This window comes from Morone saxatilis, unplaced genomic scaffold (genome assembly GCF_004916995.1).
Source record: "Morone saxatilis isolate NCDOM2014 unplaced genomic scaffold, NCSU_SB_2.0 Contig2, whole genome shotgun sequence".
NCBI lineage: Eukaryota > Metazoa > Chordata > Actinopteri > Moronidae > Morone > Morone saxatilis.
This window is the reverse complement of record NW_023339762.1, coordinates 26,028,156-26,034,480: the sequence shown is the minus strand read 5'-3', so window position 1 is coordinate 26,034,480 and position 6,325 is coordinate 26,028,156. Positions and strand designations below refer to the sequence as shown.

Sequence of the window (6,325 nt, the reverse complement as noted above, 5' to 3'; positions counted from 1 at the left end):
TACGCAAACACGGGGAGAACCGAGCCTCCAGGAAGAGCGCCAGGCTTTGACGAACCGTGTAATTACAGCAACGACGTCCATCAAGTGATCCAAAAAGACTTTCTGCCCATCAAGCTTACATTGTGAAGCTTAAAAAAAGTATACAAATACTGTAAGAATAAAATAATAAGGTGTAAAAGGAGGACTTGGGTCTGTGGATGTGGAACCCAGAGGAAACAGCTGGTGTCGAAGTGTCTGTGGTGACAAATCTTCCATCAACCTGATCTTAACCTCAGCAGACAGGTGGAGTTTACCAAACGTCACGGTGCTTAACCAGGTGAGTGAAGTGATTTGGCCAGATGATGCAGTGACAGGGCGGTGACCTTTGGCTCCTCAGGAAGTGACCCAACATTCTGAACGCGGCGTCCGAAGGAGTCGTAACCTCCTGCAGGAAAAAGCGCCGATGTGGTCTGAAGGAGGCGACTGATGTGTTCTCAAGGACGCAGCACAGAGAGACAGGTGTGTGTGTTGTGTGTCTGTGTGTGTCTGTGTTGTGTGTGTATCTGTGGTGTGTGTGTGTTCTGTGTGTGTGGTGTGTGTGTGTGTGTGCTAGTGTGTGTGTGTGTGTGTGTACAAACTAAATTTAAAATGTTTAGATTTAAGATTTATATTAACTACTATTAACAAGACACCAGGAGTTGTGAGTGTGTGGACAGTGAAAGAAAGACTAATAATGTAATATATATATATGTATATATATATATATATATATATAATGTGAGTTTATTTAGAGAATTAATTATAATTTTTTTGGTCTAAAAACAGCTATAGAGCACTCTAACCTATCATAAAAAAATTATATATATGTATGTATTCTACCACTTAACATGGAATAATAGCAAATAGAAATACCTTAGCATAGCCCACCTATATTACACTATTAAAAATACACATAAATACTGTATAAATAATACTAGAACAACATAAACATTAATTGAGTCTTACAGTTACCGACCACCAACATCTCTGACTTTTCTGTTTCACTTATTGTCAGCGGTTCCCTGGTTGGAAAAATAAACAATCAGAGTTCTGTAGGTGGGATTAAGAGCGGAGACGTCATCCTGTTGTCCGTCCCAAAATAAAAATGACAAGCAAGTGCGAACTTTACGCCGAGTCCCTCGTGTCCCAAACAGACTTTGTTCAGTACAGACAGTCTGCCGATTATACAACCAGGCCACAGTCGTCTTGAGAGGAATGGACGCACTGATACAGAATGCAATATTGCAGGAAATCACTCTTTAAGTTGGACTTTTTTTTTGACACACCGACAGCATCTGGTTCTCCTCCACTGTCCCAGTAGCTGGACTGAGAAACCCGACACTAACCAGTCAGAGGGGGGAGGTCAGGCTGAGGTCAAAGCCACAGTCCAAATATCAGGAGCAGGCGATGAGTTCGAAGTGTCGCAGGAAAAAGAGTCTTAAAAAAATCCAAACACTGAGATCTGACTGAAGGTCTGTGGAGGGATTCTTAGACGTTGTCCTGACTTCTGAAGGTAGAGTGAGAATTTGTGCATAAATAAACGTTTACTGACCATTTTTATGGCTGTTTCTGAGATACAGCAGCCATTTTAAAGAGATAAATCACAGAAATCAGTAAAACAATGTCAAAAAAAACATTTTAAATACTTTATAAATGAGTTAAAATAAATGTATTTTGATTAAGAGGCTTTAATTTTTTTTCGTCATAGTGGCGGTAACTACTATTTTTCCATCATCAACTAAACAATGTATACATTTTAAATACTTAATAAATGAGGACAAATAAGGACATTTAATATTTTCTTGTGACCCAAATAAAATCTCCTTAGACCCAGAATATGTCATAAAGTAAGTTTACTGGTGTGTCTGATTGTCATTTTAATATTCACGTTGATCTCACTCGGATGAAACCTTAGTCCTGATCAACGACGGACTGCTGAACTTCAACTTAGCAATAAAAAATCTTTAGTCTCCTCTTCACAGATCGATTACCCACAACCCCCCTCTGTTCCTGGGACTTCCTGGTCAGAAAGTCATTTGTCAGCATTAGGGTGGATCATGTCGGGAGCCACCGTAGGTACCAAGGTTAGGACACAGCAGTTGAGTAAACACCAGTCGGGGTATCGCTTTCAGTCCGGCTGCTGGGCCTCACCTCGGGGTAAACAGAGGCGGCATCCACGCTCACCGCTCAGGTATCAAACCGACCCGCGATTTACGCTAAAATACTGTCTCATCTCTGTCAGACTGACTGAGAAACACGCGAGGAGGAGGAGGAGGAGGAAGCTCAGCGAGCAGACAGATAATGACGGGGTGTTTATGTCTCGCGCTATCTGGTGTCCTGTCTGAGTGGAGGCTTTCACTGCAGGTCAGATTGTGACCTGCTGGACCCGGACCCCCTGAACGCCAACAAAGGCTGCTTAAATCTGAAGATCTGTTGGTTTGATTAAAAATATGCCAATACGACTACTGTTTGGCACCAGTATCAGCACCTTATATTGAGGAATATAAACATGTTTTTCTATAAACCTGAACAACGTTGAACCATCTGACCCGACATTGAATGCTAACTTTCTGTCAGTTATCAATAATCAGTGCTAAAGACACATTTTAATTGATACCAACAAAGTACTGAAGTTTAATGCTTAGTGTGATTACACAGAATTGGAAGTCAGAATTGGAAGCTTCCTACTTCCTTTAGCAATCGGGTTGGGTGCCGAACTTTTAAGAGAAACGACCAAATTACATCGGTACTACGGAGTATTGATTCACATACCCTGAAGCCAGCGCCGAGGCTGAACCCTCCAGGTATGACGAAACTTTAAGTCAGAGTGAGTCTTAGTCGACTTTCAGGAGCTGATAACTGACACCATGTACAATTACAAGTACTTACATCTGGGAGCTTGCAGATACCAAGTACCACTATGAGTCCTTAATAATACCATTACTGTTCTAGCAATGACTCAACAAAACTTAATTGTACAAGATTACATTAGAACGCACCATAACGTCATAATTTGCCTTCACCAATACTCATTTTTACTGAATAGTGCTTGAACACATCATAATGAAACATTAATAAAACCAGTATACCCTCCATAACATTGCCTCTCTCCAGGCTGGAGGCGGTTTCTTTCCTGGTCAGTGAGTCAGTCGGGTCAGAAGCTTGTTTTTGTTTGCGTTTGTGAATTCCCAGCTGGCTCTGAAGTATCAACTCCGTAAAGCCAAACAGAGGAAACGGTCAGAAAGGTCGCGACCTTTCAGCCGTCCGGGGGTTCATGTCCAATCAGAAGGTCACAGATGCCGAGGAGATATTCAGTGTTTCTGAGTCCGTCGATAAACGAGTCTGTTAGTGAGTTAATCCGAACCTGTCAGGAGGGAAAACTGTCAGGGGAAAACCTCTTCGCTAACCCAGACCCAAACCCAAACCCAGACCCAGACCCAGACCCAGTCCCTCAGCCTGCAGGTTGCTCCAAACATACATTAATGTGGGATTTAACCTCAAACAAACATGGTGCCATTTTTAACAGTTTCTTAAATTAAATGTTATTTCAGTGTGAGTACTTTAATGTTTCATTCTGCACTAATAAATGTCCTTTGGGTTTTTTTTTAGACTACTTTGGACCTATTCGAAGACATCAGTTTGGGCTAATGATGATGGGTATTTATTATTATTCAACATTTTGATATATAAAGTACAAACAAACAGTCTGGAGCTGAAAAGCTAAATAATTAGATTATAAAAAACAAATATTAGCAACAGTTTACTTCCACTGCATTAACTGATTTAATCATTTATTGGTATGTATTAAATTAAATGTTAAATGCTCCTACATTTACTGCTTATCAATCTGTCCATCAGGAAACTCTGTGAATAACCTCGGTACTGTACTGTTATTCTCTGTCAGTCCGGGTTCTGTCGCCCGCTAACAGCAGATACAGTTAGCAGCAGTTAATTAGCAGTTAGCTGGTTTAGCTAAAGCTATCTGTCCATCAGGAAACTCTGTCAATCACAGAGAGTTGAAGCTGAGCAGCCGGAGGACGTCAGAGGGAAAACCAGGAAATATTTCCTCCATAAAATCTGATCCAGTTTCACCAAAATCACTGAATACTGTTGGTGCTTATCATCGTCATCATCATCGTATCTGTAACACATCGGCCTTTAGAAACCCTCATAGGAGTTAAAATTAATCAAAAATCAAATTAATATACACCCCGAGTGCAGGATGACTCATCAACTGATTTTATTGTTTTTCAGGAAACTCTAAAATATCATTAATACCTGAAAATACCTAAAACATGTTGTTGTTTTTTGTGATTGTTGGGTCAGTCAAAACATCAGTTTTTATTTGAAGTTTCACCTTTTTTAAAGTTATTTTTAAAGTAGGAATACTTTGAATCCTAAAACAATCAACTCATGAAACTTCTGCCAAACACAGCAAACATTAAGATATTTGAATATTTTATGTTACAATCACTTAAAGCTGCGATGCAAACAGTCCTGTTATCGGCCGCTTTTATTCTCAAGAGTTTGGGATTAAAAATGTATCGTGAATAAATTTGGTGAAATGAGGTCTTTAGGAGCTGGTACGAAGCAGTGAACACCACATTGTGGATTATCTGCTGCTGGTCTGGTTTGGCATTGAACTTGGCGTCGTCCTCCACTGTTTGACACTAAACTATCACATTTCCAAAACAGCGGCGACTCTCCGCGCGGCCGCTGAAATATTCAATGATGCTTGGGTTTCAGCTCTTCACCGGCCTGAATCCTGCGGCTCGTACTGCGGCGTCCCCCGGGGGGGCCCCAGTGCAGAGTTTGGACCTCGTCAGTATGAAGCGGGCCCCTGGGAGCCATTTATAACCCGACCCCGAGCTCGCAGTGCAGCACTCGTTCTCCTGCACTTCTCTGCCAAGTGTTAAAAGAGAGATTCTTAAAAATGGAGCCGCCATATGCACCGCACCCCCGGAGCTTTAAATGAGCTTTTCATCGAGGAGGGGGTCGACTTTTCTCCTCTTACAGCCCGAAGCACTCAGAGCCGGGTGGCGCTGACAGGTCGGCCATCTTGGGGGATTCTTCTGTGGCAGCGTTCAGTGACTGGATGTTCATGTTCAAGTTCAGATATTTAGTAAGAGAAAGGTTTATCACACTAGAAGTGTCGCTGTGTGCTGGTTTTACGATGTACTGATGGTGAAAACATCGCCGCCAATTTATCACCATCAGCCCGTTACTATCAGACAATCACAGACGTATATGTACGTATATATCCAACATGCTCCAATATGAAGGCTATTTATTCTTTATTTTCTCAGTGTTCATTTCTAGAATTGGTTGACAGCGTAGGCTATATGTTAAATTATTCTACATCTTAAAACAATATTGAACTTTTTTTATAAAGTTATTTGTTTACGAGAGCAGCCTCATATTGGTAGTCGGTGAATTTCTATTTCTAAATCGGTGTAAAAAGTCTTCAAGAGCAGTTTTTTGATTAAGCCTTAAATGGTTACTTTATTTGTACAAACATGATAAAAGATAAAAGATAAAAGCGCTCCAGGCTCTAAAACTCAGGACTTACAAAGAGAGAAAGAACACTAAAATAAATAAAGAATAAAAACTCTGTGCCGTGTTACTACAACTTATTTATCTGAATGATTTAATTTCTATCGGTCAGTAACCGCAGGACAGGAGTCACACAACATCACGTTCATTGATTCAACAAAATGTAAACTAACTTAAAATACAGCATGTGAGCTGAATTCATCTCGTCATCTGAGTGGAGAAGCTAAAGAAACGAGAAAAGCGTGAGTCCGTACCGTCGTTTCCAATACAGCAAGAATATCGAATATATACATTTTCAGAAAAAAGAACACAAAAGGTGACCTGTGTCTATTTTCAGTGGTGAATGTCGACTGCAGCTGGTTGTGTCAGAGGAAGATGTTCGATGAAGGCGAAGACAGGATACACACACACACACACACACACACACACACAGTACATACTCAAACACATACTGTACATGCAGTACATCTACAGACAGGTCACACAAGTTAAACACAAGAATCTGAACCGTTTGGTCCGCTGGTCACAGGTCGGGGTTAGGTCGTTTGCATTAAACGGTTCATTTGAAATGGGCTGAGAGGTCAAAATGTAAAAGTTATTAGGTACCATTAGACAGTAGCTATATATATATATATATGGATACCAGAGACTTAATGACGTAATGCTGAGCAACAGTTTAGGTTTATGGTTTTATTGATTTTGTTATGTTATGAGGAAATGTATTTATTAATTTTGGAAGATCCAATACTTGTAA

At 40.5% G+C, this 6,325-nt stretch overlaps 1 long non-coding RNA gene across 1 annotated transcript in view; it reads left to right on the top strand.

The window, feature by feature from the left end:
* The first annotated feature begins 6 nt into the window (after positions 1 to 6).
* Positions 7 to 6,325, top strand: part of LOC118330767 — a 13,843-nt gene continuing 7,524 nt past the window's right edge. Inside the window, exon 1 of the long non-coding RNA XR_004796849.1 lies at positions 7 to 498. This is a non-coding gene — a long non-coding RNA (uncharacterized LOC118330767). The remainder of the gene's footprint in view (positions 499 to 6,325) is intronic.